General features: G+C 39.5%; 1 long non-coding RNA gene across 1 annotated transcript in view; it reads left to right on the plus strand.

Annotated features, from left to right (window-relative positions):
• The window catches only part of LOC133561210 (uncharacterized), a 149997-nt gene extending 137994 nt beyond the window's left edge, over nt 1-12003 (plus strand). The window contains exon 5 of the long non-coding RNA XR_009808610.1: nt 10262-12003. This is a non-coding gene — a long non-coding RNA (uncharacterized LOC133561210). The remainder of the gene's footprint in view (nt 1-10261) is intronic.
• The last annotated feature ends 2244 nt before the right edge of the window (nt 12004-14247 follow it).

The raw sequence follows: 14247 nt of genomic DNA on the forward strand, positions 1-14247 counted from the left end.
AGTGTGTCCATAATAGTGTGTCCATAATAGTGTGTCCATAGAAGTGTGTCCATAATAGTGTGTCCATAGAAGTGTGTCCATAATAGTGTGTCCATAGAAGTGTGTCCATAATAGTGTGTCCATAGAAGTGTGTCCATAGAAGTGTGTCCATAATAGTGTGTCCATAATAGTGTGTCCATAATAGTGTGTCCATAGAAGTGTGTCCATAGAAGTGTGTCCATAATAGTGTGTCCATAATAGTGTGTCCATAATAGTGTGTCCATAATAGTGTGTCCATAATAGTGTGTCCATAGAAGTGTGTCCATAATAGTGTGTCCATAATAGTGTGTCCATAATAGTGTGTCCATAGAAGTGTGTCCATAATAGTGTGTCCATAATAGTGTGTCCATAGAAGTGTGTCCATAATAGTGTGTCCATAATAGCGTGTCCATAATATTGTGTCCATAATAGCGTGTCCATAATAGCGTGTCCATAATAGCGTGTCCGTAATAGCGTGTCCATAATAGTGTGTCCATAATAGTGTGTCCATAGAAGTGTGTCCATAATAGTGTGTCCATAATAGTGTGTCCATAATAGTGTGTCCATAATAGTGTGTCCATAGAAGTGTGTCCATAATAGTGTGTCCATAATAGTGTGTCCATAATAGTGTGTCCATAATAGTGTGTCCATAATAGTGTGTCCATAGAAGTGTGTCCATAATAGTGTGTCCATAATAGTGTGTCCATAATAGTGTGTCCATAATAGTGTGTCCATAATAGTGTGTCCATAATAGTGTGTCCATAATAGCGTGTCCATAATAATGTGTCCATAATAATGTGTCCATAATAGCGTGTCCATAATAGCGTGTCCATAATACTGTGTCCATAATAGCGTGTCCATAATAACGTGTCCGTAATAGCGTGTCCGTAATAGCGTGTCCGTAATAGCGTGTCCGTAATAGCGTGTCCGTAATAGCGTGTCCGTAATAGGGTGTCCAAAATAGCGTGTCCATAATAGCGTGTCCATAATAGGGTGTCCATAATAACGTGTCCATAATAGTGTGTCCATAATAGTGTGTCCATAATAGCGTGTCCATAATAGTGTGTCCATAATAGCGTGTCCATAATAGCGTGTCCATAATAGCGTGTCCATAATAGTGTGTCCATAATAGTGTGTCCATAATAGTGTGTCCATAATAGCGTGTCCATAATAGTGTGTCCATAATAGCGTGTCCATAATAGCGTGTCCATAATACTGTGTCCATAATAGCGTGTCCATAATAACGTGTCCGTAATAGCGTGTCCGTAATAGCGTGTCCATAATAACGTGTCCATAATAGCGTGTCCGTAATAGCGTGTCCAAAATAGCGTGTCCATAATAGCGTGTCCATAATAGGGTGTCCATAATAACGTGTCCATAATAGCGTGTCCATAATAGCGTGTCCGTAATAGCGTGTCCGTAATAGCGTGTCCGTAATAGGGTGTCCATAATAACGTGTCCATAATAGCGTGTCCATAATAGCGTGTCCGTAATAGCGTGTCCGTAATAGCGTGTCCGTAATAGCGTGTCCATAATAGGGTGTCCAAAATAGCGTGTCCATAATAGCGTGTCCATAATAGGGTGTCCATAATAACGTGTCCATAATAGCGTGTCCATAATAGGGTGTCCATAATAACGTGTCCATAATAGCGTGTCCATAATAGCGTGTCCATAATAGCGTGTCCATAATAGCGTGTCCATAATAGCGTGTCCATAATAATGTGTCCATAATAGCGTGTCCATAATAGCGTGTCCATAATAGTGTGTCCGTAATAGCGTGTCCGTAATAGTGTGTCCATAATAGTGTGTCCATAATAGTGTGTCCATAATAGAGTGTCCATAATAGTGTGTCCATAATAGTGTGTCCGTAATAGTGTGTCCGTAATAGTGTGTCCGTAATAGTGTGTCCATAATAGTGTGTCCATAATAGTGTGTCCGTAATAGTGTGTCCATAATAGTGTGTCAATAATAGTGTGTCCGTAATAGTGTGTCCATAATAGTGTGTCCATAATAGTGTGTCCGTAATAGTGTGTCCATAATAGTGTGTCCATAATAGTGTGTCCGTAATAGTGTGTCCGTAATAGTGTGTCCATAATAGTGTGTCCATAATAGTGTGTCCATAATAGCGTGTCCATAATAGCGTGTCCATAATAGTGTGTCCATAATAGTGTGTCCATAATAGTGTGTCCGTAATAGTGTGTCCATAATAGAGTGTCCATAATAGTGTGTCCATAATAGTGTGTCCATAATAGTGTGTCCGTAATAGTGTGTCCATAATAGTGTGTCAATAATAGTGTGTCCGTAATAGTGTGTCCATAATAGTGTGTCCATAATAGTGTGTCCGTAATAGTGTGTCCATAATAGTGTGTCCGTAATAGTGTGTCCGTAATAGTGTGTCCGTAATAGTGTGTCCATAATAGTGTGTCCATAATAGTGTGTCCATAATAGCGTGTCCATAATAGCGTGTCCATAATAGCGTGTCCATAATAGCGTGTCCATAATAGTGTGTCCATGATAGTGTGTCCATAATAGTGTGTCCATAATAGCGTGTCCGTAATAGCGTGTCCATAATATCGTGTCCATAATAGCGTGTCCATAATAGCGTGTCCATAATAGCGTGTCCATAATAGCGTGTCCATAATAGCGTGTCCGTAATAGCGTGTCCGTAATAGTGTGTCCATAATAGTGTGTCCATAATAGAGTGTCCATAATAGTGTGTCCATAATAGTGTGTCCATAATAGTGTGTCCGTAATAGTGTGTCCGTAATAGAGTGTCCATAATAGCGTGTCCATAATAGTGTGTCCATAATAGTGTGTCCATGATAGTGTGTCCGTAATAGTGTGTCCATAATAGTGTGTCCATAATAGTGTGTCCGTAATAGTGTGTCCGTAATAGTGTGTCCGTAATAGTGTGTCCATAATAGTGTGTCCATAATAGTGTGTCCATAATAGTGTGTCAATAATAGTGTGTCCGTAATAGTGTGTCCATAATAGTGTGTCCATAATAGTGTGTCCGTAATAGTGTGTCCGTAATAGTGTGTCCGTAATAGTGTGTCCATAATATCGTGTCCATAATAGCGTGTCCATAATAGCGTGTCCATAATAGCGTGTCCATAATAGCGTGTCCATAATAGCGTGTCCATAATAGTGTGTCCATAATAGTGTGTCCATAATAGTGTGTCCATAATAGCGTGTCCATAATAGCGTGTCCATAATAGTGTCCGTAATAGCATGTCCGTAATAGCGTGTCCATAATAGCGTGTCCATAATAGCGTGTCCATAACAGCGTGTCCATAATAGTGTCCGTAATAGCATGTCCGTAATAGCGTGTCCATAATACTGTGTCCATAATAGCGTTTCCATAATAGCGTGTCCATAATAGTGTGTCCATAATAGCGTGTCCATAATAGCGTGTCCATAATAGCGTGTCCATAATAGTGTGTCCATAATAGTGTGTCCATAATAGCGTGTCCATAATAGTGTGTCCATAATAGTGTCCATAATAGTGTGTCCATAATAGTGTCCATAATAGCGTTTCCATAATAGTGTGTCCATAATAGTGTCCATAATAGCGTGTCCATAATAGCGTGTCCATAATAGTGTGTCCATAATAGTGTCCATAATAGCGTGTCCATAATAGTGTGTCCATAATAGTGTGTCCATAATAGTGTCCATAATAGCGTGTCCATAATAGTGTGTCCATAATTGTGTGTCCATAATAGCGTGTCCATAATAGTGTGTCCATAATAGTGTCCATAATAGTGTGTCCATAATAGTGTCCATAATAGCGTGTCCATAATAGCGTGTCCATAATAGTGTGTCCATAATAGTGTGTCCATAATAGTGTCCATAATAGTGTGTCCATAATAGTGTCCATAATAGCGTGTCCATAATAGTGTGTCCATAATAGTGTCCATAATAGCGTGTCCATAATAGTGTGTCCATAATAGTGTCCATAATAGCGTGTCCATAATAGCGTGTCCATAATAGTGTGTCCATAATAGTGTCCATAATAGTGTGTCCATAATAGTGTGTCCATAATAGTGTGTCCGTAATAGCGTGTCCATAATAGCGTGTCCATAATAGCTATTATGGACACACTATTATGGACACAGTATTATGTCCATAATAGCGTGTCCATAATAGCTATTATGGACACGCTATTATGGACACGCTATTACGGACACACTATTATGGACACGCTATTATGCACACGCTATTATGGACACGCTATTATGGACACGTTATTATGGACACCCTATTATGGACACGCTATTATGGACACGCTATCATGGACACGCTATCTTGGACACGCTATCATGGACACGCTATCTTGGACACGCTATCATGGACACGCTATCATGGACACGCTATCATGGACACGCTATCATGGACACGCTATCTTGGACACGCTATCATGGACACGCTATCATGGACACATTATTATGGACACAATATTATGGACACGCTATTATGGACACGCTATTATGGACACGCTATTATGGACACGCTATCTTGGACACGCTATCATGGACACGCTATCATGGACACGCTATCATGGACACGCTATCTTGGACACGCTATCATGGACACGCTATCATGGACACATTATTATGGACACAATATTATGGACACGCTATTATGGACACACTATTATGGACACGCTATTATGCACACGCTATTATGGACACGCTATTATGGACACGCTATTATGGACACGTTATTATGGACACCCTATTATGGACACCCTATTATGGACACGCTATTATGGACACGCTATCATGGACACACTATTATGGACACGCTATCTTGGACACGCTATTATGGACACGCTATCATGGACACGCTATCATGGACACGCTATCTTGGACACGCTATCATGGACACGCTATCATGGACACGCTATCATGGACACGCTATCTTGGACACGCTATCATGGACACGCTATCATGGACACATTATTATGGACACAATATTATGGACACGCTATTATGGACACACTATTATGGACACTATTATGGACACAATATTATGGACACGCTATTATGGACACACTATTATGGACACTATTATGGACACAATATTATGGACACACTATTATGGACACTATTATGGACACAATATTATGGACACGCTATTATGGACACACTATTATGGACACTATTATGGACACAATATTATGGACACACTATTATGGACACTATTATGGACACAATATTATGGACACGCTATTATGGACACGCTATTATGGACACACTATTATGGACACTATTATGGACACAATATTATGGACACGCTATTATGGACACGCTATTATGGACACGCTATTATGGACACACTATTATGGACACACTATTATGGACACTATTATGGACACAATATTATGGACACGCTATTATGGACACACTATTATGGACACTATTATGGACACAATATTATGGACACGCTATTATGGACACACTATTATGGACACTATTATGGACACAATATTATGGACACACTATTATGGACACACTATTATGGACACTATTATGGACACGCTATTATGGACACACTATTATGGACACACTATTATGGACACTCTATTATGGACACACTATTATGGACACACTATCATGGACACACTATTATGGACACGCTATTATGGACACGCTATTATGGACACGCTATTATGGACACGCTGTTATGGACACACTATTATGGACACATTAATAGTGTGTCCATAATAGTGTGTCCATAATAGCATGTGCCAGCATCAAATGTTGCTTCCTGTTAAAACACCTCCAAAAAAGATTCCAACCAATAAATGTCTATTAATAGCAATAACACATCCTGCTGCAGCTTCTGCTGTTTCTGGATCATACCTGGAAATGTTTTCACCAGAATATTACACTTTCTCTGATGACTTTGCCGTCTGCTTTTCCTTTCCCAACTCGCTGGCTTGTAAATCACTGCGGGAGAATCTTTTTTTTTGTAGCATCGATCATGATTATATGGCAAAATGCACGAGCCATTGGAAAAACTTGGACTTGAAGAACTTTCCAGATAGACGCTGGTTTTAGCATATAGGAGCTCAAATTGCAAGTGAGAAGATGAGGACTAAATTACTCAATGTTGTTTAACCCTTTCATGGATGGTGGACACTCCAGTGCTGTGGTTCTCAAATGGGGGTACGTGTACCCCTGGGGGTACTTGAAGGTATGCCAGGGGGTACGTGAGGTTTGTTTTAAATATTCTAAAAATAGCAACAATTCAAAAATCTTTTATAAATATATTTATTGAATAATAATTCAACAAAATATGAATGTAAGTTCATATAAGTTAAAGAAATGCAATAATGAAATATTCAGCTAAATTTCTTGTGGGCATGTTCCATAAATATTGATTTCTTTTTTTGTGAAGAAATTAAGTTCATGACTCCAGATGGATCTCTATTACAATCCCCAAAGAGGGCACTTTAAGTTGATGATTACTTCTATGTGTAGAAATATTTATTTATAATTGAATCACTTGTTTATTTTTCAACAAGTTTTTAGTTATTTTTATATCTTTTTTTCCAAATAGTTCCAGAAAGACCACTACAAATGAGCAATATTTTGCACTGTTATACAATTTAATACATCACAAACTGATGACAAAGTGCTGTATTTTTCTTCTTTATCTCTTTTTTTCAACCCAAAAATGTTTTGCTCTGATTAGGGGGTACTTGAATTTAAAAAAAATGTTCACAGGGGGTACATCACTGAAAAAAGGTTGAGAACCACTGCTCCAGTGGATAAGATACTTAAAAAAAAATGGCTGCTGGGCGTGCAGAAGTGCAGAGAATGGGAGGAAAAACATTTAAAACATAATTAAGCACGATACGTTGTGGAACGTAATAATTTTAATATACACAATAATAACCTTATTCATGGGGATTATTCTGAAATGTTGGCAATCATTTTATATTTTTCATATATCCTTTGTTACCTTTCCATAAGGGAGTGCCGTTTTTCCATCAATCAATCAATGTTTATTTATATAGCCCCAAATCACAAATGTCTCAAAGGACTGCACAAATCATTACGACTACAACATCCTCGGAAGAACCCACAAAAGGGCAAGGAAAACTCACACCCAGTGGGCAGGGAGAATTCACATCCAGTGGGACGCCAGTGACAATGCTGACTATGAGAAACCTTGGAGAGGACCTCAGATGTGGGCAAACCCCCCCCTAGGGGACCGAAAGCAATGGATGTCGAGCGGGTCTAACATGATACTGTGAAAGTATGCCAAGGGGTACGTGTTTAGCGGTACAGCGGCGTAATAGCCAAGGTGAAAATAGCTGACGGTCCGCACATTCCTCTTCAAGGAATGTTGAAAAGTTCCCCCCGTCATTGCTTGCTGGTGACATCACGACATCCGGCGGACCAAAAACTGCCTTTAGCTACCTTAAGAGTTAAAAGAAAACATAAAAAAAAAAACTCTTAGTAATGATCAATATGATGGACACATGACATTATGCAAAAGCTAATTCATGACTTTGCTTAAAGAAATCAAGATAAGGGAAGATTTCTGGCTGGTTATACTTGGGGCCCGAGCAGCAAAAAGCTGCGAAGGTTCTATCGAAATTGCTTCAATATTTATGGAACGTGTCCACAAAAAATCTAGCTGTCAACACTGAATACCATCAATCAATCAATGTTTATTTATATAGCCCCAAATCACAAATGTCTCAAAGGACTGCACAAATCATTACGACTACAACATCCTCGGAAGAACCCACAAAAGGGCAAGGAAAACTCACACCCAGTGGGCAGGGAGAATTCACATCCAGTGGGACGCCAGTGACAATGCTGACTATGAGAAACCTTGGAGAGGACCTCAGATGTGGGCAACCCCCCCCCCTCTAGGGGACCGAAAGCAATGGATGTCGAGCGGGTCTAACATGATACTGTGAAAGTTCAATCCATAGTGGCTCCAACACAGCCGCGAGAGTTCAGTTCAAAGCGGATCCAAGACAGCAGCGAGAGTCCCGTCCACAGGAAACCATCTCAAGCGGATCAGCAGCGTAGAGATGTCCCCAACCGATACACAGGCGAGCGGTCCATCCTGGGTCTCGACTCTGGACAGCCAGTACTTCATCCATGGTCATCGGACCGGACCCCCTCCACAAGGGAGGGGGGGACATAGGAGAAAAAAGAAAAGAAGCGGCAGATCAACTGGTCTAAAAAGGAGGTCTATTTAAAGGCTAGAGTATACAGATGAGTTTTAAGGTGAGACTCAAATGCTTCTACTGAGGTAGCATCTCGAACTGTTACCGGGAGGGCATTCCAGAGTAAGAACTATTTCATTCATTATTGGTAAGGGTCAGAATTTTTTTTTTTATTAAAAAGAAGAAGATACTTATTATACTCTTAAAATGATTGGTCTTACTTAAAAATGCACACATTTAGTTGTCCATCCATCCATCCATCCATCTTCTTCCGCTTATCCGAGGTCGGGTCGCGGGGGCAGCAGCCTAAGCAGGGAAACCCAGACTTCCCTCTCCCCAGCCACTTCGTCTAGCTCTTCCCGGGGGATCCCGAAGCGTTCCCAGGCCAGCCGGGAGACATAGTCTTCCCAACGTGTCCTGGGTCTTCCCCGTGGCCTCCTACCGGTTGGACGTGCCCTAAACACCTCCCTAGGGAGGCGTTCGGGTGGCATCCTGACCAGATGCCCGAACCACCTCATCTGGCTCCTCTCGATGTGGAGGAGCAGCGGCTTTACTTTGAGTTCCTCCCGGATTGCAGAGCTTCTCACCCTATCTCTAAGGGAGAGAAGGAAACTCATTTGGGCCGCTTGTACCCGTGATCTTATCCTTTCGGTCATGACCCAAAGCTCATGACCATAGGTGAGGATGGGAACGTAGATCGACCGGTAAATTGAGAGCTTTGCCTTCCGGCTCAGCTCCTTCTTCACCACAACGGATCGGTACAACGTCCGCATTACTGAAGACGCCGCACCGATCCGCCTGTCGATCTCACCATCCACTCTTCCCTCACTCGTGAACAAGACTCCTAGGTACCTGAACAAATATTTTAGTTGTATTCAGTGTTAAAAATTATTATATGGCTCTCATGGAAATACATAGTAAAATATTTGGCTTTCATGGCTCTCTCAGCCAAAAAGGTTCCCGACCCCTGGTTTTGATGATAGCTTGGCCTTCCAGCAACTTCAGGGTTCAAGATATGAATCCAGTCTCTGCCATCCTAGTCACAACTGTTGTGTCCTTGGGCAAGACACTACACCCGCCTTTTTTTCCCAGTGCCACGCAACTAGTATTTGGATGGTGCAAGTTGGCAGCAATGCTTCCACCACTCTACTCCAGGGTTGCCGTGGCAACAAATGTAGCTTACCACCATAAACAAATGTGGATTAGATTAATGATAGGTTTTCACTTCTGTCTATAAATTGCTTTGAGTGTTCAGAAATGTGTTTGTCATATCTTTATTATTAGTAGGCCTGGGCGATGTGGCCTAAAAATAAAATCTCCGGGAATTGTCACAAAATATTAGATAAAAATTGTAGCCAAATTTGTTCTTATTTTTTAAAGAAACCAATGAATACAAGCAAAAAAAAAACGAGTCGTTTGAAGGGCCCTGTGATGAGGTGGTGACTTGGCCAGGGTGTACGCCGCCTTCCGCCCGAATGCAGCTGAGATAGGCTCCAGCACCCGCCGCCACCCCAAAAAAAGGGGACAAGCGGTAGAAAATGGATGGATGCATGGTGTTGTTTGAAATGACACCGCATACAAATGCATCTTACTCTTAGCACAGTTCTAATTTCCATCCATCCATTTCCTACCGCTTATTCACTTTTCGGGTTCCAGGGGGCGCTGGCGCCTATCTCAGCTACAATCGGGCGGAAGGTGGTGTACACCCTGGACAAGTCGCCACATTAGACCAGATATAAATTGTACTTTTCAGGCAATAATTAAGAGCTTCCTCTGGGTGGCAATACTTCTGCTTGAATTAAATACTTCTGTAAACAAAAATGTAGCTTTGAACATAGCATTGCATATAAATAAATTCCAACATAGAGGTCAATAAAGTGCAAACTTAAAACTTCATTGTGACGTTCCCTTCCTCTCCCCCGTGTTCCTCAGGTTTGACAGGACCACACTGCTGCCAGATGCAGAGTTTTACCACAGTTTTATTCTCTCTTTGACAAATCTTAATGTGCAGTTCTCTTGCTTTTCAGCCGTCTGCTTCTTGCTTTTCAGTCCCCCTCTCTTCATGGTCTCCGGCGCTGCCAAAAAAGGAACAGGTGATTAGATAACTCTTTCCGGCTGAGGTATCCACTCAACTGTTGGCTGCTCGATGGCCGGCCCCTGCACATACCCCACTTGCAGGGAACACGTGGACCACGCCCCTCTCCACATTCATCTTGAATAAAAATGTAGCATTGAAAATTGCATTAGAATTAATAAACTCTAATAAATCAATACATATACCAATAATCTAGGCTAGACCAGTGGTCCCCAACCTTTTTGTATCCGCGGACCGGTCAACGCTTAATAATTTGTCCCGCGGCCCGGGTGGGGGGAGTCCTTTTTTTTTTTTTCTTTTTTTTTTCTTTGTCATGAAAAAGGGACGTTTTTGTCATGAAAAAGGGAGTTTTTTGTGGTCAGTGCAATAATTGTAAGTGTATATTGTGTTTTTTATGTTGATTTAATATTTAAAAAAAATATTATTATTATTGTTTTTTTTTTTTTATAAATAAAAATTAATAAGAAATTATTCTGCGGCCCGGTGGTTGGGGACCACCGGGCTAGACTACTGCAACGCACTTCTTGTCGGGATCCCCAGCAAGAAGATCCAGAAGCTGCAGTACTTACAGAATTACTTTCCTCAGTTCCCAAACGTTTATTGAGTGTTGTTAGAAGCAATGGTGATAAAACACAGTGGTGAACATACCCTTTCCCAACTACTTTGGCACGTGTTGCAGCAATGAAATTCTAAGTTAATTATTATATGCATAAAACAAGTAAAGTTTAGGAGTTTGAACATCAAATATGTTGTCTTTGTAGTGCATTCAACTGAATATGGGTTGAAAATGATTTGCAAATCATTGTATTCCGTTTATATTTACATCTAACACAATTTCCCAACTCATATGGAAACGGGGTTTGTACTATTCATGTTTAAATAACTTTTACTGCAAATTAATATGGGCTCCAAATATTGGTTATGGTAAATAATTCCACTTTCAAAGCTTCAACAATTAGTTTCCTCACTTCCCAAACGTTTATTGAGTGTTGTTAAAAGAAAAGATGATGCAAAACAGTGGTGAACATGCCCTTTCCCAACTACTTTGTCATGTGTGGCAGCCATGAAATTCTATGTTAATTATTATTTGCAAAATGAGTTTGAACATCAAATATCTTGTCTTTGTAGTGCATTCAACTGAATATGGGATGAAAAAGATTTCCAAATGATTTTATTCTGTTTATATTTACATCTAACACAATTTCCCAACTCGTATGGAAACGGGGTTTGTACTATTCATGTTTAAATAACTTTTACTGCAAATTAATATGGGCTCCAAATATTGGTTATGGTAAATAATTCCACTTTCAAAGCTTCAACAATTAGTTTCCTCACTTCCCAAACGTTTATTGAGTGTTGTTAAAAGAAAAGATGATGTAACACAGTGGTGAACATGCCCTTTCCCAACTACTTTGTCATGTGTTGCAGCCATGAAATTCTATGTTAATTATTATTTGCAAAATAAAATAAATGATAAATGGGTTGTACTTGTATAGCGCTTTTCTACCTTCAAGGTACTCAAAGCGCTTTGACACTACTTCCACATTTACCCATTCACACACACATTCACACACTGATGGAGGGAGCTGCCATGCAAGGCGCCAACCAGCACCCATCAGGAGCAAGGGTGAAGTGTCTTGCTCAGGACACAACGGACGTGACGAGGTTGGTACTAGGTGGGATTTGAACCAATGACCCTCGGATTGCGCACGGCCACTCTCCCACTGTGCCACGCCGTCCCTGAATGAGTTTGAACATCAAATATCTTGTCTTTGTAGTGCATTCAACTGAATGTGGGATGAAAAAGATTTCCAAATCATTGTATTCTGTTTTTATTTACATCAAACACAATTTCTCAACTCATATGGAAACGGGGTTTGTACTATTCATGTTTAAATAACTTTTACTGCAAATTAATATGGGCTCCAAATATTGGTTATGGTAAATAATTCCACTTTCTAAGCTTCAACAATTAGTTTCCTCACTTCCCAAACGTTTATTGAGTGTTGTTAAAAGAAAATGTGATGTAACACAGTGGTGAACATGCCCTTTCCCAACTACTTTGTCATGTGTGGCAGCCATGAAATTCTACGTCAATTATTATTTGCAAAATGAGTTTGAACATCAAATATGTTGTCTTTGTAGTACATTCAACTGAATATGGGATGAGAAAGATTTCCAAATCATTGTATTCCGTTTATATTTACATCTAACATAATGTCCTAACTCATATGGAAACAGGGTTTGTACAAAGCTTCTTTGACTTATGGTACAGTTTTATACCCAGATAATAGTGGGACTACAAACCTAATCCAGAACTGAGATTGGTAGTAGTGGAGTTAAAAACTATGAAGTGTCAGTCAAGTATCAATCCATGCCCTACATCAGTGGTTCTCAAATGGGGGTCCGCGTACCCCTGGGGGTACTTGAAGGTATGCCAAGGGGTACGTCAGATTTTTAAAAAATATTCTAAAAATAGCAACAATTCAAAAATCCTTTAAAAATATATTTGTTGAATAATACTTCAAGAAAATATAAATGTATGTTCATAAACTGTCAAAAAAAAAATACAACAATGCAATATTCAGTGTTGACAGCTAGATTTTTGTGGACATGTTCCATAAATATTGATGTTAAAGATTTCGTATTTTGTGACTAAATATTTAAAATAAAGTTCATGAATCCAGATGGATCTCTATTGCAAACCCCAAAGAGGGCACTTTAAGTTGATGATTACTCCTATGTGTAGAAATCTTTATTTAGAATTTAATAACTTGTTTATTTTCAACAAGTTTTTAGTTATTTTCATATCTTTTTTTCCAAATAGTTCAAGAAAGATCACTACAAATGAGCAATATTTTGCACTGTTATACAATTTAATAAATTTACTTCTTTCTCTCTTTTTTTCAAACAAAAATGCTTTGCTCTGATTATGGGGTACTTGAATGAAAAAAATGTTCACAGGGGTACATCACTGAAAAAAGCTTGAGAACCACTGCCCAACATGGTCAAAACATTTGAGAACTACAATTCCCAGAATGCCAAGGGAAAGGGCCTCCAAATTTTTGATTGAAGGCACCTGAAAAGGAATGGAAGTTCAGTCAGATTCATTCACCAAACAAGCTGCATGCAAGGAAAAACAGCAAACATCCAAAACCGCAAGTTCTACTCTACAAGTTTCTCCAAACCCACCAAAGGTTGGTGAATATGTTTGTTTATTTGATGACTGATTGAAATGTTTACTTTGTTATGTTTAACTTGTACATGCAAGATTCTTAATTTGTTTACTACATCCATCCATCCATTTTATACCGCTTGTCCCTTTTGGGGTTGTTGGGGGTGCTGGAGCCTATCTAAGCTGCATTCGGGCGGAAGGCGGGGTACAGCCTGGACAAGTCGCCACCTCATCACAGGGCCCTTTAGACAACTCGTTTTTGATTGTTTGTATTCATTGGTTTCTTTAAAAAATGAGAACAACTTTGGCAATTTTTTTAATCTAATATTTTGTGACAATTTCTGGAGATTTTATTTTTAAGCCATATCGCCCAGGCCTACTAATAACCTGGACAAGTCGCCACCTCATCGCAGAATTTTTTTCCTCAACTATCTTAATTTGTTTGTTTGAACCACTGCATTACTGCGTTTCAATTTGACGAGTTAAAAGCCAGTTGTTTGAAGTTTAAAGCAAACGTAAATGGTTTAAGCTTAAGTTAAAATGGCAAATGTTGAAAGTTAAAAGGTTTAAAGTCCAAAGTTTATGGTTTAATGTTTAAAGGTAAAAACACCAAAAAATGATGCAAAGTTAAAGGATAAATTCATGTTTGTTTAATTCTTGCTAAAAGTTCAGCTTGAATTTAGAATGTTAAAACTTTCAAAGACTTTGAGAAAAGAGACGATCTACAACATGGGTGTACTTTTTTTTTCTTTCTTTCTTTCTTTT

The sequence above is a fragment of the Nerophis ophidion genome, linkage group LG10 (genome assembly GCF_033978795.1).
Source record: "Nerophis ophidion isolate RoL-2023_Sa linkage group LG10, RoL_Noph_v1.0, whole genome shotgun sequence".
In the NCBI taxonomy this organism is placed as follows: domain Eukaryota; kingdom Metazoa; phylum Chordata; class Actinopteri; order Syngnathiformes; family Syngnathidae; genus Nerophis; species Nerophis ophidion.